Source organism: Nesoenas mayeri, assembly GCF_963082525.1.
Source record: "Nesoenas mayeri genome assembly, chromosome: 4".
Taxonomy (NCBI): Eukaryota; Metazoa; Chordata; class Aves; order Columbiformes; family Columbidae; genus Nesoenas; species Nesoenas mayeri.
This window is the reverse complement of record NC_137540.1, coordinates 62,157,617-62,181,689: the sequence shown is the minus strand read 5'-3', so window position 1 is coordinate 62,181,689 and position 24,073 is coordinate 62,157,617.

Here is a 24,073-nt window from a genome sequence, read left to right as displayed (position 1 = left end):
TTGTAGGAAAACATCAAAGGTGGAAAGCTGCTGTGTGGAGTCCCACATGACAAGTTACAGAAGACACTGAAGGACAAGGTGAATCTAGTCAATTTGCAGAAGTGAAAGCCATCCAGCTGGCTTTGGACATTGCTGAACAAGAGAAGTGGCCAATACTATATCTCTATACTGACTCATGGATGGTAGCAAATGCCTTGTGGGCGTGTTAGTGTGGAGGTGGAACAGAAGCCGGGGGGCGGGGGATGGGGATGGGGAGGGGCAGCAGAGACGGTTAACAAAGCATCTGCCATGGTTTATTGTCACTCTGCAATTAAACAATGACAGCCTGCTAAATTTGGAAGGTCTTCTAATTGCATTATTCTACTGATACTATTAACTAATATTAACTTAAAAAAAAGTTTGTCTTTCACGTATATTCAAGTAATTCCAATGACATCTGTGAAGAAGACTGTATGGCCATAACTGTTTTGAAAAGTCACTCACAGAAAAAGTCAGGCAAGTCCGTCGGATGCATACATATTTATATAGAGAGAGACACATAGACTTGTAGATAAATACATTTCTTAGAACTCCTAAGAAGAATGTGTCAGACCCATACAAACAAGATGTTCTGGAGTTCTTGGGCTGAAGAGGTCAAAACCAAAAGGTGCTGCCTGCTCATTCACTGCAATGGTCTCCTGTCAGCCCTGGAGGTGACCCCATCCGTCAGCAAGAAACGAACACCTCTGTGCCCACCAAAGCAGATGCGAGAGTATGATTCTCAGATAATCATGAAAACTAAAAACCAGAGAATCCCTTTTTGGTCATTCGTTACATCCCAATAGCACTACAGGAGCTCAAATATGAGAGGAAATACCTGTCATAATACATTTAACCTATAAAAGTAGAAAAAACTCAGTGGTACATTTTAAATTCCTTAGAATCATAGTTCTCTGAATAGGCATATAGATTTTTGGTTTTCAAGCCTTGATCCCCAAAGACTTGATCTGACATGGTGCCATGGAGCTCCAGACTTAGGTTGTCTTGACAGATACGTACTGATGAAGTTTTGTGTAATGTTATGCCCCGTGATTTTTAAGGACAATGCCATATAATCAATGAGATACAAGTGCCATACATGCTCAGGGAGGAAGATGTTCATATGTCTTTGTGTGCATATATTCATATATAAGAATTCTGCGTGTTTCTACACACAAGTATAGATATGTATAAAATGTAATCACAATGTAATAAATATTTTAATAAAAAAATAGAAAAGGTTTTAATAAAGAGTTTCATACTCTCTAGTCTCCCTTTATAGTTCCTCTATGTATTTGCATTAACAGAAGAATGAAGCACAGCTACTGTACTTAATCTGGAAGTTTCATTGTGCAAACTAAAAATCTAAATTAATAAAAATGGTTTGCAAAACATGCTGGACGACATCCCCAAGTAGCCAGTGTAGAGACTACAATGCCAGATTAGTACTCAGGCCAAGCAGATCAACTCTACAAGGTTGTCAAAGATTGCTGATGTCATATATTAATCAGTCTTTATACATTTTAGATGGAAAGTGTTCTCCCCAGAAATAATGCATATGGGAAATCCCATAGGAAGTCATATAACAAGTCAACAGGACCAAGGAAGTGTCATGAATCCCCAGGTATCTTAACAAAATGTAAAATTTGAATTACCTAACACCATAAGAGGAAACAGTTTGTTCAAAGAAGGTGTCACTGCAATTCTCTCTATCGTGATTGTCATATTGCCATGTTTTCACACTCTTTTCAGCCCATAGCACTTACACTGCTCTGATTTTACAATTCCGAAAACAAACTTGCTATGGAAAAGACAGAGGAGCCTGGAAACCAAACTGACCATTTCTGTCTTCATCACAGCACAGAGTGTGTCAACTGAGAAATGCAGAGCATGCTGGTAGAAGACAAGATGTTAGTAATGAGCTGAATGAATCCCTGGTGTGACTTCACTCACTTCATTAGAGTTATCCCCAGGATAAATTTGTCCCAATGTACTGAAGACTCTAAAATTTTGAGCTGAAGAGAATAGCAGTGCATGGAAAAATGACAGTCCTTGCCCAAATATGTAAACTGGATTGTTAAACCAGTGAACCTCATTCCAAATTATGTTTGCAGCTTGTTTTTGATATAGTCTCTTGAATCACTTGTACAGTTCCCGAAAGTGTTGCATGATCCAGCCAGCAACACGGTGCATTAATAAGCAATGAGCTATGCAGTCCTGTCAAAACAAGCTCATTAGTAAGTTGGCTGCTGGGTTTTTGCAACCACTAGCTCAACTTTGGCAATATAAACAAGGGCACCTACAGGGAAGTCCCACAAGCTGTCTGTACTTTAAAAGATTTAAGGGCTTATTTTTAAACATATAAATAGGACCTGGCATCAATTTTCAGCAGTGCAAGTACAAAATAATTTTCTAAAAGTCTCACAAAAGCTTTATTGCAATGATTAGGTAGAAAGTTTCTTTTCATGTGATTAAAAAAATATATTGTAATATGAAGAAGAAATTACGGTTCCTGATATGTTGTTAGGCTCATAAAACCCGACTCTAGCTTTTCAGGACTGTAAACAAAGGGAGGCACTTTGATGGTCTGATGACTGGATGATAATTAGAGGGCCACACAAGTGCATAATATAGAGAGAGAGCATAATACCTTAAAAGTCCCTGTTTATGAATAGCTCACTGATGGCTTCTCCAGTGATTCAGCCAGGCTTGGCCATGAAAATTAAAGGGTATCGTGCCTAGCCTTTGCAAGGCTGCAAGGACGCACCCAGACTACCTTGGGCAAACACTAATAAGTCCCATCGGTCACCTCAGGTAACAAAGTAAACGGCTAGAAACCACTAAAACATTTGAGTCTAAAGAAATAGTATCAATGGAAGAAGTTTGGAATGCATTTATTTGTCTTTGTAAACATCTATATGCATATTTTCTGAAATTCCTTTATACTTGATGAAAGTTGTTAAATTTTATTTATCACCAGACTTGGAATTTCAGAGGCTGTAGTAATCCTGCTCAGAGGCAGTGCAAACCTGTTGCAACCACCTTCCCGCTGTCTTCACCTAGAGTAGAGTCCTGCCTGTTTCTACATCACCAGCAATGATGTTGGCTTTTGAAACTGCCTGCTTGGCCGGGAGTCAGCTGAGCATTTATTTGCCTGCAGACTCTGCCTCCTCAGCTGCAGCCTTTGCCAGCTGAAAGCTGCTGTGCCAGTGCTCCACCTCTAAACCATCTGGAAAAGAGAGCTCTTTCACAACCTCACCTCCACTGGTAAGTGCTTTGTCATGAAGATGTGGTACTTGTGCTGTATGAGAAGACTTGGCTTTTCTGAATGCATTATCTTTGACCTATGAAGCTCTAATTGGTAAATTGCCTGCCTGCTGTGGACATCACCTCTCTCAATGAAAGAAACACTGCTTCAGCCTCATTACTTCCATTCCATACGTTAAAATGCAATGCATTTCATACCTGGCCACCAGACATACACGCCTCTCTGCAATAAGAACACATTGGTGTCTGTAACTAACAGGTTTGATTTCGTTATCTTTTCCTTGGGCCCTTTTCCGCACTATATTTCTGCAGAAGCAGATCCACATAATGACTTCTGAGGTGAGAACAACAGGTGAAAAACTGCATCAGCAGAGGTCAAACTTTGGCCTTATATCTAAATACATACTCTAGATTATCATCTACTTCCTAGGACAGTTAGCTGTAGAAAAAGGAACTGGGCCCTTTCATTTTCACTGAAGTACTCAGATTCAGAAGTAGCAGTATTCACTTTAAGATCAGAAATCAAAAGTACTCTTTTGAGAAAGACAATAACTATTAATACTACTTTCTAACTGCAGTCCTGGCTGCAATACTGTGACACCAGCAATTTTTATCCAACATCCAAACTGTGTAAATGTATATATATTTTTTCAATGGCTAGTAGTATAAAACCTTGTATTTTGTTCTATTATGTAAACTTTCCCATTCAGGTGACAGGCAATTTATTGCAGTACTTCAATGGATTGTAATGGCTGTAGTAACTGTGCAGTTAAGTGCTGTCTTTAAAAAGTAGAACTGGCAAAATATTTAATGAAGCATTTGGCTTTCTGTGTGACGAGATGAGAGCACCCTGTTGTATGCCAAATCAATCTGATTTTGCACAATATATCCATTCAAGCAGCAATTCTAGAGGCTGGAGAGCCAGCGTTGCTGAGAGACTAGATTTTCTAGGCTGTAGAGAAAATACTGTTTCCAGATGTAATTTCCAAGTACTAAAAAGTGCCATTTACTCTCGGAGACATGGATTTGCAGCATGATTTGGGCAAATTGCATGGAAGCTCTTCAATCTTTGCTGGAAGTCTGCAAGAATTTTCTTCAATGTTACTGCTGCTACTATGGGTTTAACGCTGCAATATCAATATTTAACACTGCTAATTGCCTAGGAAATGTATGTATTGCAATCATACTCTACAAGGTGAGACACACTGGGTAACTGCTGAGAATGAGCAACTAGTTCCATGTTACATGTGGAAGAGTCATGCAAAGATTTTTTTTTCCTCTCTGTTTTTTGGAGGTGGGTTTTTTTGTTGTTTAATGCTTCCTTTTGGCCAGTTTCTGCTTCATGTTCAATTTCAACACAATTCATTTCCATGCATTTCAAGAGTACAGAACTTGACAGGAGTGATCTTTCATCTAATGACATTAAGGAAAATATCACAATTATTCCTTCATCCGGACAGCAAAAATCCTCCATAAATTTCTTCTGTGAATAGCTGTAAGAAGGACTAGAGCATCATTAAACTCTCAGCATATACTATTCTACTGAAGTAAGAGCTTATTCCTGTGGGTCCCAGATCCCACGGTTATCTCAGACTTCTGGCCCTGAAAAATTGACTCAAGGCAGGCTTTCTACAAGTTTCTTCATACCAGACTTCAGTCCGCATTGTAGATGTGCCTGGAAAACACTGTCAGAGTTCATAAGTTCCAATGCTAAGTGTAAGAGAAAAGCAGTGATAAAGCTGCTGAGGTCTTACATTGCCATGTTCTCATTCATAGAAAGAAGCAATAATCTATTGTTTTTAAAGGCACAAGTGTTGTTACCTGCAATGTTACCAGTATTTTTATCACCCTAAGTCTCTCTTTGATTAAACAATAATTAAATGATGTCATAGGATAGGTATTTTTAGATGATGTCTCAGTCCCTTTTGTGATACTGGAAAACCTTTGCTGATACCAACACACAAACTGGAAGCATTTGGTGACTGGAGTCTAAGAGGAACAAACTTTCACAGCTTGAAATCAAAGGTTAGCCTCTGCTGCCGGTGGAGCAAGGAATGCCGCGTCCTCTGGTAGGTGAGCACTGAGCAGGCTAAGCAGAGGACAGCATGGCCACCTAGAAGAATTAGTATGGAAATGTAGAAACTCTTTCTAGATCATACCTGCAGAACACAATACTGTGGAAAGGTCAAATGGCAGCCACCAAGGCTGCCATGAGGTGAGTGGGTGGTGGAATGTCTTCTTGTGCCAGAGGCACAAATCACAGGAAAAACAAGCACTTGGCACAGGTGGAAATACAGACAGCCACCTCCCCAAAAGCAGAAATTACTCATAGGTATGCACCCACCAGTAGACCATGCTGCTAACTTAATGCATCCTTTTCTTTAAGAATATCAGGAAAAACAGTTTGAGGCCACCCAGAACGGAAATTATATGATCACTCTCTAAGAAATTTTCAAGCCAGGCAACTCTCACAATGGGTATCAATTAATAAGTCGCTTTTCAGCTTCAGAACATCGCAGAAACATGAACTGGGACAAGAAGGCTGCTTAGAGATTACAAAGTCACTCTGCAGCAAGAGCAACAGTGCCACGAGCAAGAGGGACTCTGAATTTTAGCTGCAGCGTGATTGAGGCTATGTCTGTAGCAAGGCTGAGCCAGCTCCCAGGCCCCTTTAAGCAAACAAATAAAGCAAAACAAGATTTGTTTAATGCTGCTACCTCTTGCTCTTTCACAGCTCCTAGAATCCTTTTCTGTTGGTGGTGGTTGTCTTTTAATTGGAAAAGAGCTGGTATTTTTTATAGTCTCATAAATTTTTAAATAACCCCTGAGCTTAATAAAGTCTTTTCTTCTGCTCCATGTTCATAACACCTGCATTTAATCAAACCAAACTCTCCTTTTTTCCATCTTTTGCATAGCTCTCCTGCATGCGTTCAAAAGGACTTGCAGTCCCCTTCCTTTGACTCAATCCTTTATAACTGTTCTTTGCAGATACCAGCAGTTCAATGGTTGTCACCCAAGATAAGAACATTTCTGGATTTGAATTCTCAATAATGAACCATTGAAGATATACCCATTCCAAGAAGAAGGATGAGTTGTCTGGAAAACAGAAGATAAAATACAAAATGTCCTGCAATAATTAAACTTTCACTTTGCTGCAGAAAAGATGTAGAATTAATAAGAAATCAAATACAGCTTGCTTTTTAATCCAGCTAGCTAACTATATTTTTGAAGAAGTTTAAGGTTCTGCCTCATTGTGAAAAGTGGTTCATTATACTTCATATAAGCATTACTTACTGGAGTAATATACAGAAATAAGTCAAAACCACATGACCACTTCTGCAGGGTACATTGTTTTGGACCATTACTGTGGAACAACACAGACATTTCACTCCAGAGGGAACATGTTGCACATGTAAAAGTAACAGCACTGTAAGAAAAATTGCAGGGGAGTGGGCAAAGAAGAGCTGTCAGAAAAAAAAAAAACAACAATGGGGGGGACATGGAGGAGGAGTTTAATCTCATCTATTATATTTTTTCTTTCTGAATTATTTTGTACATTAAAGGAGATACCACAGTAGAGAAGAATGGATGAGATTCGGAGCATGATTTTCCAGGGAGGCAGCTCATTCCCTCTTTCTGGTACAATTTTAGCAGCAAGGTTAGACACAGCACAATAACTCTACAAGTAGATATCAAATAAAAGATGTTGCTGCATATGAGGCAAATGATAAATCCTTAGAGAAAGAAAATCAGAAAGAAGCAAATGGCAATCATTTAAAGCACTGGAAGAATAAAATTGTTGATTACTCTTTAAAACATGAATAGAGCTGAAAAACTGAAATTCGGTTCCAGGAGGAGCTGGAAGCCATTATGCAGGAGGAAAATTATGATACAGTTGCCATCACGGAAACATGGTGGGATGACTTTCACAACTGAAATGCTACAATGGATGGCTATCAACTCTTCATAAGAGATAGGCAAGGAAGGAGAGATGGCAGGGTAGCCATATATGTGAGGGAGTATTTGAATTGTCTTGAGCTTAATGATGGTACCAACAAGGTCAAGTGTTTATGGGTAAGAATGAGGGGGAAGGCCAACAAGGCAGACATCCTGGTGAGAGTCTGTTATAGACCACCCAACAAAGATGAAAAGGCAGATGAAATATTCTATAAGCAGTTGGTAGAAGTCTCACAATCACAAGCCCTTGTTCTTGTGTGGGACTTCAACTTACTAGATAACAGCTGGAAAAACAATACAGCAGAGAGGAATCAGTCTAGGAGGCTCCTGGAGTGTGTGGAAGACAACTTCCTGACACAGCTGGTCAGTGAGCCAACCAGGGAAGGCATTCTGCTGGACCTGTTTGTGAACAGAGGAGGACTTTTGGGTGATGTGATGGTTGGATGCCACCTTGGGCATCAAAATCATGAAATGATGAAGTTTTCAGTTCTCAGAGAAATTGATGAGGGTTTCAGCAGAACTTGGACTTCTGGAAGGCAGACTTTGGTCTCTTTAGGGGCCTGGTTGACAGAGTCCCTTGGGAGACAGTCCTGATGGGTAAAGGAGGCCAGGAAGGCTAGACATTCTTCAAGAAAGAAATCTCATTTCCATGCACTCTCACATTTTTCTCAACCAACTTGGCATCTCTCAGTTTAAGCCTAATAATATGATAAATCATCACACAAAAGATGTGGGGCTCTTCTAATTTGCAAGACAGTTATCCCAGATTGTCTATGCTGCAAATAAACCCACAACCTTGTTTGGAAGGAAAACTATAACATATGAACAAAAGATTTAAATCTTATCCCATTTGTTGCCACAAACACACATGGTCTGATTTGAATTTAACATTGGTTTAACTTGTATGGTTCTCATTGAATCATGATAGGCTCTGGTGTGAAATAAAGGCAGACCTGTACTAGGTAGAATAGCCAGAGGGGACTAGCGAAACTTCAAAAACTTCATATCCATTATTCATTTCAGTTCATCACTTACATTATTAGCAACAGCTGTTCTGTTACAAACCACATTTTCCTACCCTTTGGGTATGCAGTGCTACATCTCCAAATAGCTGCAAAACGCTGATGCAGCCTATTGAGAACAACTGATTGTCATCTAAGTTTTCTGGGGAATCTTGGCAAGATCCATTTTGTCCTCTTTCTTGCAGGGGATGCTTTGTTTGAAGTTTGCCCACCTGTTTATTCACAAATGACTTCTATAATATTGTCTTCAAACATTAATAGAGCTGTTGCTTCACACCACAGCTCTAGTAAAAATTGTGTTGATCCCTATCCCATAATGCTGGGTGGCTCTAACAGTATATTTTCAAAACATGTCTGTTCTATGTTACAATCCTACAAACCTTTACTGATCTATCCCACAGCTGAAACATCGGCATTCCTGCATTTGTTTTCAGAGAAGACATTTCTTCCAGTCATTGCACTATTTTCCCTGGAAAAGGTGACATGCAGAAGGAGCAGAAGGACTAAGAAAGGGAACTGCAGACCAATGCTCTTCTAAGAGACGTATGAAAAGCTTTCAGTCAAGGAAAAAGAGAAAGAGGATTCAATTCAATTTAATTTTGAGGTGAAGGTTTGATAGGCAAGTAGAAGAGATTATGTTTGAATCATTTTGCTTTGTCTATTCTTAACCTAAGTATCTTCATCTCATGGAAAAAAAAAATATTAATTGTTTTCTTGAGACATTTCTGTTTTCATTTCTAGCCAAAGAAATATTATGCCATAAGCCACAGATGAATTGCAACTAAAAAATGGAGTTTTAAAATTACATAGACCCCACAAATCTTGTCTAATAATAAGCCAGATATAATAATTATACACCCAGATTATCAAAACCACTGCCATACTTCCCATATATGTCATTATGCAAACTAACATTTTCTTTCAACGTTTTTCTTCACAATTGTGTTTCCCTTCCTTGGCAGAAAGACTTGCTATGCTAGTGCTCAAATTAGAAGTATCATTGCAGTGGAAGGAAATTCCCAGATCACCGAGTGAAAATTCCTGCTGTCATAGATAACTTTGTCTGATAATCTCATCCATAAACTGTGCCAGCTCCACCTTATTCCCACTGGAAGGCCTTTCCAGAACCTCACAGCTCTCATGGTCAAAAACTTTCCTCCCGTTTCAGACTGAACTTTTATTCCTCTGCAGTGCCTTCCCACCCAGATATATTTGCAGATAATATTCACATATCCCTTCACAGTTTTCCTTCTGTCAGGTCAAATAACCATGTCTCTGCCTGTGTAAAATACTTCCATTCTTTGATCAGAGTAAGAGGACCAGTTGTAGACAAAATTTCCTTGACCCAAGTTTCCTCTAGCTAAGCAAACCTTTTTCCTCTATTCATTTTAATATCCTTTTGCAGTCCTAATTGAGCTGGACTTCCAGCACTGTTTTTTTTTATACCAACAGGGCCTATCTTGCAAAAGCCAGCTTTATTTGCTCCTTATTTTTTATCCCCAAAATAGCTTCTCCATTTATTTCTAATATCTTTTTGAATTGTAAGGACCAAGTCTGGCTTGGAAAGAGCTTCCTGACAATTTTCATACTTCTGACAGAAAGATGTTCCTGGAGTCCTTTGCATTTAGTTCTCAAATTCCTCAGTCTGGCCTGACTACATTCACTTATTCCTTTAGTATGTTTGGTTCCCTCTTGAAATTGTGAATCTTGGCCACAGAGTTACCTTTGCAGCAAGTTCTTTGATCATGTCTAAATGATTTTGACCAAAACTGTTTCTGACACTTTGCAGTCTGTCACGGACTAGGTTACATAATTTCAGTATCTGTCTTCTCTGAACAATGATGTACATAGATACTGGTACTTCAGTCATGACTGCTATCCCAGCAGGTTTCTGTAGTCTCAGAACTGTTAGTGTACCATACAGCATAAGTCCCTCCATCTTGTTTTCCAGACTCTGGTGTTTAACTGTGCCTTCAGCTGTAGCTGGGGATCACCATTCGCACCAATAACTGAGTGCTGAGCAGTGTTTCTACCTGCTCTCTCCTAAGCTCTGATATGCCCTGGCTGCTGCCAGCTTCCATTCTGCATGCAGAAACATCAGGAGGGATGACTATGAATCTCTTCCAGCTTTCTTCCCTCACAGTTTCTAGTTATCTAAATTTTTGTTATCAGCTGAGTGAGTCTTGATCCTGGAATATGATTTCGTCAGATTTCCAAGGAGTCTGTTTTGTGTGCTTCCACAGAGATCACAAAATGTTTTTCTCTACAGTAGCAGAGACTGGATTCATTGACCCAAAGGTCCACTCCAGTCTAATATTGCAATGGTCAAATATCCCAAAATTTTATAGCATCAGCCTTGGGCTATCTGTTGAACATCATATCCTCTCATATTTTCACCCTCTCTCAGGGATGCAAATCACCTGAGCCATCACATCCTGGCCCCCAAGCTCACCTGTCAATGTCATTTATCCTAATATGAAGGTGAACCATGAATTCTTACCCACTTCCTTGCACACCCCTCTGAGCTGTGGTCTATAGTCCCAGTCCTCAGGAAGCTGCCACCCTCAGAGAAAATATGTGCTTCATTTTGTTGAACATCAAGCAAGTGTCCCATCGCTCCCTTAAACTGATGCACTTCACTTTCTTCACTCACTTCTCTGTCTATACTTTCTTCTTTTTATTCACAGCCTATTATTCTCTCCCAGAGTCTTTATCCCCAGCTATTTCCATTTTCCTTTCCTCTCTTCTTGTGAAACTTGGTTCTCTTATGTCTTCTTTCTTGACATGTTGTCTTCTCTTTCTGCTTGCTCATCCTCCTTCAGTTCAGAACACGTTTTTGTCTGTCCCTCAACAAAAAAATTCTTCATTGTCTAAACTTTACTTCTGCTTTTGCCTTAAGGGGTTGTAGTTCTATGAAACACCTCTTTCAAAGGACATTTTGTTGGCTAGTGCACTATGTAACCGCAAATTTTGACCTTCCCTTGCAGTTTTCTGTCCTTTTTTCCAGACTCTTTTGAATTCCAACATTATCCATGGCCTTACATTTTCTCACTCAAGAACTCTCAGATATTATATCATTACAAAAGTACTTTCCTCAGAAAATCCCTCAAGGACAGTATTAGCCTGCTGTTTATTCTCACGATCAATATATAAAATATCAAGCACATGGATCTCCAAATAAGTTCTGCAGCTCACTGTTCTTTGGGATCTCTTAGTCACTAGTCACTTGGATTTTTAATACTTTTAGCTAAGCCATTCCTGTCCCCTTCAACAGCTGAATATTCATTAGCAGCAATTAAAGACAGGAAACCTAACTCCCTTAGCTACAAGGCCTTTGACCTCTCACCACACACAAATACAAGACTACCTTTAAACCATAAATGACAACTAGACCTTCTCATTAAGAACTGCGGCCAAACCACTGAACCTACAAATGAAGTGCAACCTAATAAACCACTAAGCAACAGAAAATGCCAGTTAACTTGCCCCCCAAAATACAAGAACTTCTTTATCCTCTACCAAGGCAAACTCCCACCCAGACACCCCTGTTTACTGTGCTCCCATCAGTGGGTTCTTTTATGCTATGGAAAACTCAAGTTGCAATACAAAATGTCCGAAACTGTTGGGGTTTTTTGACACATTGCTTCGTTAGATGGGTAAATTCCTGCTTCTGTCCAGATTTTCAACTACTTCTCAACAGCAAGCACAAGAGATGCTGTGGAATCAGGAGTGCAACCATATGATAAAAAATATTAGGAAGATGATGGTAACTGACTTTAATAACAACTATAGGTTAAACAAGGACTGCATTACCATTACAGAGAGAAAACAGACAACTTTGGTAACATCTTTGCGCATACAAATGAGAAAAAAATAACCTAAGGCCCATTTTGTTTATTTATTATTGCCATCTAAGTCATTATGAGATGCTGTGACTTTCCATAGCAAAGCCACATAGTGAAAATGTCATTAATTCCTTTTCCTTCCTAATCCAAAATTAAGAACATTAAAATGCATTAAATTCAAGACATTACAATTTAAAGGGAGATTTTATAAAGGCTCTTTGGTAGTCAAGGCTATATTGGTATTTCCATTCCAGGTTTTAAGTGCTTATAAATCAGCCATAAATGCTGCTCATTTTGAAACCTGCTATCCAAGTTTTCAAGCCACAACCGATCATTCATTATATCTTTTCCTGAAAATGTGATTCAGATCAATCTTTCAGCTGGGTGAGGTGAGTTTTTGGATGCTGGTGATCTGAAGCAGTGTGCCAGAAGGACAGAAAAATGCATTATAATGAAATTTTAATGTAAAACAGAATTCTTGCTGATTTAAAATAATATGCTTTGTAGTCTGCAAGAAAACAAAATCAGGATCCAAATAAATTACTATAGTTTCTCAAGCTACAATATACATTTGTAGTTTTTGGAAACAAGAGCCAAGCCAGTGAAATGATGAGGACATCTTTAGCCTGCATAACTGCTTCTTAGCTTCCTAGATCCTGCAGCTCCTGCAGCTCCTGCAGCTGCATGGGGATCTCTGTAGCCTTCAAAGCTGGAAGCAGGCAGCCTATGCCTCCTCAGAGCACCTTCACTTTGCATTTGTTTGCCCTGCACTTAACAAACAATCACCAGTGCTACTTTGGTCACGGCCTAACCAGGTTGCTTCATATTTTGAACCACTCTGCAGGCTCAAGGGGAAAAGGGGCATGAACATTTTTCCCTTCAAGCTCTAAACAGGCTGTTAGAGCAGATCCAGGGGTAAAGCTGTGTTGGATAGATTCAAAACCATCTAACAGCAATCAGGGGAGGAGAAGACAATTAGGGCCAGCTGCAGCACCCTCATTTTTTTGTCTCCTTTATTGTGCTGCTCAGGCATGTCCAGTTGTATGGGAAAATCTATCTTACTGGTACTTTAAAAGCAAAAGCTACTAGACCCACAGATATATCTGTGGCTGGGAAGAAGACATTTATGTCACCCAGCTCAGCTTAGAGACATATTTTGCAGTCTAACACATTAATTCTTAGGGAATCCTGTTCAGTTCTTATCGTGGACTTCAGGTCAAAAATTACAAGGCAAGAAAGGAACTGAAATCAAACCAAATCTTCTGTCTCACTAAAACTTGTGTGCTTATTAATATTCCTTCTATAATTACTATGTCTTACTGTTGGCATTTGGAGGCCTCCAAATGAATTTAGTCTTCACTGTACTCAGCGCTGCCCAAATGTAATAAAAATAAGGGCCATGGCCAAAGACCTTGTATTTCAATCCACTGATCAAAGTATATACCAGCAACAATACTCAAACTTTCAAAGCTTATTAACATCAGAAAGAAAAAATTAAAAAACCTTCCAGAACTAAGCAAGATGATCTTTTGACTCTGAATCTGGATTAGTGTTCAGTTTGGAAGGAGAAATGTGTTTTAATAAAGTCAAGAACACTTTCAGCTCTCTGTGGAAGCATGCATTGAAGTGATTAAAGAATGGCTCTGTGGGATAGCTAGCTTTCAGCTGAATAGGTGAAGAATCTTATTCAGAAATCTTTTGAAATGGAACAGCAGCTTGGATAAATTGATTATACTTTTCACAAAAATATAACACCACGGTTAATGAACAGATTCTGACACAAAACATAACATGCAGGAAAAAATACAGTTTTAAGGCAGTCCTCAGTGAGTTTTTTTTAATAATCTCCATTTGTAAATATCATGTTTATTTTATAAATATATCAATATGGCCCTAAGAAATGCTGGACTCTAGAGCTGGTCAAATTATTATTGAGGATATAGTCTCTTGTTTACAGCCCTTCTTTTTGTGTTTGTAGTTTACTCTTGATAGTAGTTTATACACATTTCATATACTATTTATTTTGTCATTAGATCACTTGAGGTAATCAGTTGTTTACAATTAGTGGGTTTTTTTCTTGCCCAGATGACTGTTTGTTTGTTTTAAACTGTGTGCTGAAGAGTTTTACTATAGCCTCGTGGCTATGAAGTGAGTTTTCAAGGTTGGAGAAGTGGTTATATTGAGAAAGGTATATCATCCTTTGGTAGACCAAGTTTTCCAATAGAAAAAACCTAAACACAGGTGTCACAGAATGGTTCAAGAGCTGCTCAGAACACAGAATCCTCATTCTTTCAAATCCCTTCAGGTCACAAGGATTTGTGTATGGTTAGTTTATTTTAAGTATTCTCTACCCTGCTCCTCCTCCAAGAAGGATAAGGTGTCCTTGCTCTTAGCTTTCCCTCTCTGCCATCCCTTGAATGGTCCTTCCTGATGAGCCCCTATCCATCCATGGCAGCCTTCCAGCCCGACGCTCTGGTTCAGTCCAGATCTACGCTGTGTGAACACAAGCATGCTGTTAAACAACTGAGCCATTCCCAGGGTTAAGACACTATAAATTTTTGTCTAAGTTTTATGTCCCCTGATGAATTAAGGCAATTCAGACAGCAGGCAGCATTCTTGTTAACAGTTCATTTTCTCTCCCCTCTCCATCTCCTGTCAAGAAACAGCTTACAGGTCTTCCTCATGGTTTTGTAGAAGAAATCATAGTTACACAGAGAATTTTAAAAACAATAAATTCTAGGGGAGAAAAAAAAAAATACTTTAAAGTGTTGTTGCGGAACATGAAGTCAACAAATAGGAAATTTTACTGTTGTACAAGTACCATCATTCATTGCCTTTCTTGGTCCTGGGCTAACAGTGGTGAAGTGACACAGGTGCTGTCTACAGACATTTTCTGTCATGATTCGGGTCAGTTCTCCATTTCTGAAGGGTGGGTGCTCTTTGGAAGCTGTTTAATTTAATGCTAGTTGAGTCATGACCATTTGCCTATATGACTTCTATCTAAGCATGGCATGCCCAAGAAATGCATCCTGGCTACTTCCTGCATCCACATGTGAAATGTAGACTCTGCTGACTTAATATTTCAGACTCTGAGCTGAGAAATATGGAGATATTTATGACTCAACAGCGTTTTTGGGGGGATTAAATACACACTGTTGCACATTTAAGCTGACTGTCTCAAGAAAATATGGGAGTAAATATTCAGCCTATACTGTGTCCCTCATCATACATCAAAACAAGCCATAAAAAATTGACCTGTAAAACACCTATAAATTAGTTCTAAAAAGCTGGCTATCTGTAAATAGCCAGGTAACAGAAAAGCACTTGTCTGTGTTGAGTGTTCCCAGCTGCTTATCCTCCGCCATAAGGCAAAAACAAAGATCTTTACACCCAGATGAGAGTGAGCTCTTGACTCATGAAGTGATGGGCAGCACAAACCCCTCTGACTCATCCACAACACCATCGAGGGAACATCTTCTCACGGCTAAGAACAATGACAACCATATCTAGCCCAGGAGTCATTGCACTTACTTACTGTGTTAATAAACTTGCGCATATGTATTTTACCAAGATTTATAGTTTTCTTGATTACTGAACAGAAAATACACCTTCCTGGACCTTTTTCTATTCAAATATATGAAATTCACCCATGATCACGAAGACGGAAAACAGCAGGGAGTTCTGCTATTATCACAGTGAAAAAGATAATCTCATTGATCCCAGCATTCAGCCGTTTGCTGCCATGAGGATGTGATGCTCCAGAGAGGACAGAAAAAACATTTTTTCTTTGACCCACATCACCTTTTAAGTTGCAACGTAAACCCCAAGTTTGACAATGCTTCTCATCACAACAAAGCTGATTGCAGAAACCTTGACCTGTCTTAATGTAGCATGAGAGTTCCAGCAGTGATATTTCTTAAGAAACTTCAGAAAACATGTATTCTGACATTGCTCTGGACACTTTCAAGCTGCATACCTGTCCCTCCAAGGACTGGATTGAAAAGTAAAGAGAAAAGCTGTGAGAAACAGCTAATTGGCACACAATGGTGGAATGAAGCCTATCTAGTAACATAATTTGCTTACAGAATGATCCTATGAAGGCAAGTAAAGACTTACAAAATTAATGTTTAATATTTCCTTATTAATGTCTACAGCTTTTTCCCAAATGATTACAAATAGACGCCATTTAAAGTGGATATATCCAATGAGCTCAACTCTGCAGCTCTGCTGGTTTCTTGTACAGGGTATAGTAATGCTAAACTGCATTTTTTTTCTCGTTTGATCTTCAAGTTTTAAGCAAGAAAAAGGATCATGAAAGCATTTTCAAGCATTTTTGGTCTTTTAATTCAGTCACACTTTCTGCTCTCCATGGTTTAAATTATTCATAGCAATTTGTGCAGATCCAGATGTCAGCAAGTCACTGGCTAAATAGCAAATTCCAAAAGGACTCTGCAGCCATTCTCATAACATATCAGAGGCATCCTGTACCCAGGCTGGAGTGATCATTCCTTTTCAAGTAACATTTACAGCTGAACTCCTCTCATTCTTTAATGACTTTAAAGCTACTTAATGCTCTAAAAGTACAGGTATTAGCTGGTCATGTTCTCTTTAAAAATTTCTCTAGATCTCATTAAATGGCATTCACAGTGGAAGTCAGTTAACTGAATACATGGGGCTTTTCACCCCAGCATTGTGCTCTGCCAAAAAGACCCTTTAAAAGGGGTGAGGAAGAGTCTTCAGGTATTGTTTCTATTTTGCTTGTGGGGTTTCTTTTTTTCATCAAACTTAAAGTAAACTAATCTCAGGCATTAGCCTGCGAAACTCCTTGGAGTGGATGTTCAGCTCACGAATGACATGGTCTTTTCTACAGCCACAGTAACCGTCACTACCCAGTAATCTTCAACCTCTTCTCCCCATGGCAAGCAAAAAGTAGCATAAATGAAGCAAAATTTTGTCTGGAAATTTCAAACTGATAAAACAGAAGAGATTCTTCTCATTCCCCCTGAGGGCACTTTGGGCACAGTACCTGCATTGGTACTGAAAGCTATCTGATCTCTGCTTGTGGGGTTTCTTTTTTTCATCAAACTTAAAGTAAACTAATCTCAGGCATTAGCCTGCGAAACTCCTTGGAGTGGATGTTCAGCTCACGAATGACATGGTCTTTTCTACAGCCACAGTAACCGTCACTACCCAGTAATCTTCAACCTCTTCTCCCCATGGCAAGCAAAAAGTAGCATAAATGAAGCAAAATTTTGTCTGGAAATTTCAAACTGATAAAACAGAAGAGATTCTTCTCATTCCCCCTGAGGGCACTTTGGGCACAGTACCTGCATTGGTACTGAAAGCTATCTGTGGTCCAGAGGTCAATCAGAAGACCAGTCATGTAGATGGTTCAGATAGGGGACATGAAAGCACAAGTTGAACATGGGCAATCACAACCTCTGCAAACCCTCGGAGGACCAAACAACTTAGGACACCTCCAGGCACCAGCAGGCTGTCTGCAGGCTGACTGTACGGTAGCTCTGGAGGCAGGTGCTGGGTTGACATGCCAAGTTCATGGCCCCTGGACACTGGTCGTACTGAGAGGTGCAGGCATGTGCCCAAGCACTTCCCTAACACCTGAGATTATACTGGGCTCATAAGATAAAACATGCAAAACAAACCTCCTACCCAGGGGAATTTATGATCTAAAAGAGTGGATGGACATTTTGGAATGTTTTATGTCCTGGGACAGGTTAGAGGGAGACAATGTGAAACAAATAAAGGGTGAAAAAAACCCCATTTCCTATTAATCAGTTCAAGGGCATACAGTTACATCCACATGTCACAGATGCCTAACGCTTGTCTCTAAATAAGGTATTTGTATGGGAACATGGCCAGTTAGGCAGCTACCTAGTCACCCATGGATGTGAGCAACTGATTTATGTGAGCACACCGGGCATTTACACACATAAATTACAGCTGTTCACACAGTATATATTTGGGTTTGAAAGTCCAGGTCCCAGTTTGCAAAGAACTGGGGGAGTACTCTGGAAAAATGATTGATAAACAGTAAAATCCTTGTGATGTCAGACACCAAGGAGTCAGGGATGTCCAGTGTGGATGTACGAGGTAACTCGCAGGCAGCCCAGAGAGGATCTGGCCCAGGATCTTCTCCTGCTCTTTCCAGCTGTGGCTGCATCAGGCACACAAAGAGAAGCAGAGCATCAGGCTTGCTCTATTTGTCAGTCTTCCTGTATCCCATAAGTCCATGTTTTTCTCACAGCCTTGTCTGGTTTTGAATAGAACACAAAATGATCTCCAAAATTAGACCAATCAATGGACGAAAAGCACTCCGAGCACTCTGTCAGTGCCTGACCTGTGACTGAATACTCACCATTATATTTAGCTCAACCATTTGCAAGTCTGTGATGTTGAACAAACCCTCTACTTTCCACTAGTTTTGAAAAGTGCTCCTAAATTTAACTCTGAATCGACGCTGTACTACTACACATTTAAGTTAACTTGCATAGTCAGCTTATAAATTTTTAAGAAGCTTTTCCTTCTCTAACAGTGAATGTAAACACAAGTTGTTTGGACAAAGACACTAATTTATCGGTTATAACAATGAATGTATTTCTTTGGCTACTCCTGACTGCTTGAAATGTGCATTTTCCATTAACATCAATAGAGATAAATGACAAAAGTTATGTGTAAAATGCAGAATAAAAATCAGAAGGCCAGGACATTGTCTTGTGTAAATTGCCGTACTTCCAGCAACATCAGTGATGTTGTGCCAGTTCTTTGTAGTTGAAAATTTGGCTGTTAGTTTCTCACTTCTCAAGATTCTTTAGTGATGTGTGATACTTATAATCTTTTTAACTAGTGCTGACTTTCTTTTGATTTGAAACAATGATAATACACTGTTTATACTTTCACTCTGTCTGCAAACATGTCTCCTGTGCAGTCAACAAGTTTTGAACAGTGCTTTTTGTTATTAAAATTATTTATGAGTCTTCATAAGCACAGACTTGGGTTAGAAAAAAAAAACCCCACAATGTTGTTCCATTCCCTCTTACAGTAGTAGCATTATGTACTGAGCAAGTTTGTGGGATCTCTGATATGAATTAAGGACCTACTGACCCAAATGTTATATAACGATGACCCCGCACCAGGGGTTTTGCAATGAAAGAATCAGAATGGATACACCTCTACTCCCAGCACAAGCCCACAGCAGGTGGATGCAAAATCCACCACGGTTTTCTCAGCTCTTACACTTCTTGCTCTGCTTCCAGCATTTGGTGATTGCAACAACTGCAAAAAGTAAACTCTGCTCTTGTCTTGAATCTTATTTCAAATAATATTTCTTGTCAATTAAGTGGATCATTTCTTCAAACACAATATTACTCATCAACTGGCTCAGCCACATCTGTTCTTATCTCATATGCGTGGTCTTTCAATGAACTCCAGGCTTCTATTTTAAATTTACACTCACTAACAGAATTTAATTAAATCTTTTAAAAATTATTATTATTAATCATATGCACAGTCCAAGGTGAGAGATGCATGACAGAAAACGATCATAGACTTCAGCAACTCAGATCAAGTTCTTTGGCATATACAAAAAGGAGAGGAAGAGAACGTGCAGGTGCATGCAATTATTCTCTTGTACATGCCCAAATTTATGCCTGGTGAACTAAAAAGGGCCCCAAACTTCTTGAAGAGGCGGAAGGGACAAAAGCACTCACCTGTTCTAGTTTTGAGATGATCCACTGAAGTCAGCTGGATATTGCACTAAGAGATACTTACATGGGAATACACCCAGATTAACCCCTATCAGGATGCACACTCTGAGAAAGAAGGGACATAGTTGTCCACTAAATGAGCACAGGAAGAAAAGATTTATTTGTAGAATAATCACAAAAAATAGTTTCACCTATTCAGGGAAACCCTAGGGATCGTAGGTCACATTTCAGACCAGCCAGTAGTATACTGGGTGCATCAGCAAGCAGCAAAGGTATCTTCAACAGCAGCGATGGTCAGAACTGCATTTTAAAATCTCCCAACATCTCCCCCTTTCTGTGCTTTGATTTGCACAACAGAGCTGTCTCAGAGCACACAAACCAGATCTCTTGCAGCTGAAGCTAAATCCAAAGATGTGCTCCAGCCACAAATGAGCATCCAGTCTACAGGACCAGGCTACAGCTAGCATGAAGGCCCCAAAACCACACACAGTGCAGAGGTCAGAGCAGGTTGTTTCACTCAGCAGATCCACTCCAAATCGAGCACACTACTTGCTCATGTAGAAAGTCATGTTTAACCACTGCACAAAGGGACAATGACAAGTGGGGACAAGGCTGTTTATAGTCAGCCAAAATCAACTGTCAAGCCCTAACAAGCTTGTGATGAAGTACAGCTAATGTAATTATCACCTTAGGGTCCACAGAGAAGTGCACTGGTATAGTAGAAGACAAATGGGCTAGTAAGCAAGAGTCAGACTTGAGTAAAAAGCAAGGATTTCCAAACTGAATGCTGCGATCAAGCCAGCTGCATGGTGACAGTGAGAAAAAGTGCAGTGAGCCAAAATGCAAGGTAATGTGGCCAAGAGAGGAGTGTAAGAGAGCAGTTACTTGAGTAAGGAGCCCAAGGCCCTTCGTTTATGATAAATAACATAAATAGCCCATAGTACTTCCTTAACACCTTTGACAGAAAAAAAAAACTATTAGGAGAGTCATCTTTCTTTAATTTCTTCCCTTTTCTGTCTTTCCTCTGGTCTCATATTACATTAAGTTTTTTCTACAATTCCCTAGACAGGTATGATGGTTTTTGCTGTTGACATTACTAGTGAACCACACATGAATTCATAACAGCTCCCACATCCAAAGGAGACTGCATAAGAAATTGCCCTCACACAAACATCTGGTTTTTTCCTTGATATCTGATACCATGAACTTGTTACTTACTTCATGAACCAGAGGTCTTCAGGGAAAAACAAACTGGACAAGAATTTCTACAGCAAGACAAAAGGTACAGTTACTGCTGAAGAACTTTGTGGGCTTTTTTCTTACATTATAAAGAAGAAAATAAAACAGACCCTAAAGCATCACATTTGTAGGTGACCTTTAAAGAGTAAATAACACATAATTATACATACTCCGTCATCCTGAGTTCTGCATATCACGTTGATGTTCTTCAGTTCATCTGTCTTTCATATTGAGGGAACTCATCCATCAGCTAGTCATCAACAAGCCTGTCATGTGGGGGTGATAGAAGTTATCTTCAAGGTAACTCACTGACACTACTTAATTAAATATCTTGAAATATTGCATATTATTTTCCTGTACCACCACTGGAGACAATGATAATTACATGGTGATTCCCACAAACGCTTTATGAATCCTCAATTATGGTGCTGCTAGCCTGATCTGACATTATTACTGTTAGACTGTAATTAATTATTTGTAGTTAAATATTTGAAATATTCAGCCACCTTTCGTGTTTATAAGTTGTCCAAGATCATCCATTCTTCAAAGTTACTTACACTGGTTTTACAAAATATCCAATAACAGGGTGTTTTAATATTTCTTGACAATTTCTACTGTGTAATTTCCTAGGTAAGAAATAGTTGCAGCACACCCCTAAAACACAGCCATCCTAAGTGCCCACAAATAAATATATACATATTAAAGCCTATTTCCACTAATAAGTATTTGATCTTATAAACATCCATAAACAGTGGACTCAGGGACATGCATTCCTCACATTTCCATTATCTTTCTCCTCAAAGGGCACGTAAATGCAACAAATGTTGCTTTATTAGGCAAACATGGACCCTGTTTCTCAGTCTGTCTGTGCCCACCTTTGCAGGTCATAGAAGCTGGAGTCCACTGGAGGATTCACAAATTTCTGGATTTCCAGGGATAACAGTGATTCATTTCTGCCTGTCTAATTCCTTCATGAAGTTTCAGTGCAAACCAGAACCTACTTCCAGGAAGGTGACAGCAGTAGAGCATTACTGAAAATATCACAGATACTCTTGTACCACCACAAATCAGAGCATTTGCTGAGCAATATTTAACATGCCCATTCCAGTTGCCACATCCTGTTTATATGTGAGTGCTACTTCTGCTCATGCAATTTATTGATATTGTATTATATTTGATTCAAACGGGTCTTGCAATTTCTCCAGACTTTTCTTCCTGCAGTGTCTCCCACTGATTAGTGCAGATGATCACAGGATGTGTGACAGAAGATGCATTTTCTGGGAAGACTAGCAATGGTATGAGGGAGTTCAGAGAGACATTAGCAGACATGCAAAAAATACAACTTACTTAAAAGCTTGGAATTTGTTCTGTGTTCTTAATATTCAAAATCTCATTTTATCCCCTAATTTTCACTGATTATAATTGCAGGACATAAATCCACACTAGTGTCCCCCAGGATCTCCTCCAGATATTTTGCTTCCATATGCTGTGAGGCTATTTTCTCCTTTTAGTTTCCATCTCTCTTATTCTCTCTAACTCCCGCTATTTGCTCTACCACATCTCTGCTAAGCTGCAGGTCCCAGCAGACTCTTCCCCTCCAGTTCTTTATTTGCTTTAATACACTCCTTGCCTGAAAAAAAGAAGTTATCTAGTTTTCTTCACTTCCACTAATTTTCTTCTCCTCTTCATCCTAAACATCACTATTTCCTGAAGCACATTGAGCCACCTGAATATTTAACTGCCACTATAAAGCCTCATCTAAGTACTTCATATAATTTTCATTCCCTGTTTAAATTGGTCTGATATTTTTCTACTTCATGTCTGAATTACTAGTTTAAATACATCTCAACTACTGTTGACCCTGCCCAATAAGGATACTGAAACACATCTACTTTGCCCATGGACACCATGTCAAAGAGTAACCAATGTCGGTATCTGCTGTCCTGGTCCCTCAGCCAGCAATCGTGGTGTCCAGTTGTTGTATTCCTCCAGACTCTGAACACAGCTTGAGGGACTTGCTGTTATGAATAAAGCTCATATCTTTAAAAAAAACCAGACATTTTTCTAAAAGACATCTTCTAGATGTTTCCTGTGCTAAACTGGTCACACTCCCTCTTCCTAATCCCAGTACTTTTGCCACGCTGTCTGGTTTTACCATTCACAATGCACCGTGTTGTACTTTGTGGAGCACAGGCAGGGAATACTTATCACCTGCAGAAGTGTTATGATCATTTCCTCCTGACATTTTATGCTATCAAGTGGTATATAGTATGATAAAATATCATCATTCGAATACAGCAGCAAAAAGAAGCCGAGTCTAAACATGAGCTGACTACAGAGTATGTGGAAAACACCCACACTTTATCAGCAAATAGTAAAGTAGTTGATAATTTATGTCATAGCATACAAAGTCTCTGAAGTCATACATTATTCATGGAAAAAGTCATCTACTTTGTGTCTTTAAAGAAGACATTAAAAAGTACAATGTTAAAAATAGATGGCATTTTATTGGAGATCATATTTATTTTAAAAATTGGCAACAGGGCTTTTTAGTTCCTAAAATGACCTTTCAAGATGAAGTGAGGAAAAGAAAAGCTAGTCTGAGGAAAAAGCTATGAAAATTTCCAGTGCAAAAAAAAAAAAGGTATTCATCTTTGATCTGGATTTTTCTATGTTCTCCAATGAGATCAGAAGCCAGTAAAATCACATTCAGAAGTATCACTAAATAGCAGTGCAGGTCTGTTGAATGACAGTATTTGGAACCTTGTTGTGACCAAAATTGTCATGATACCTCTGTAATGTATTATAGCAATCCAAACTTCACTTGGGCAGTAAATGAGAAATGCACAAATATATTGAAGATCATAAACATGATCAGAAAGCAATCCCTGCATAACATTTACATGTCTCAGTGTTACTACATTATTATCAGTAAACAATCTTGCTTTCATTTCCCTTAATCAGTGCTCATTCTTCTGCTTACTTGCCTCCTAAGCAAAGA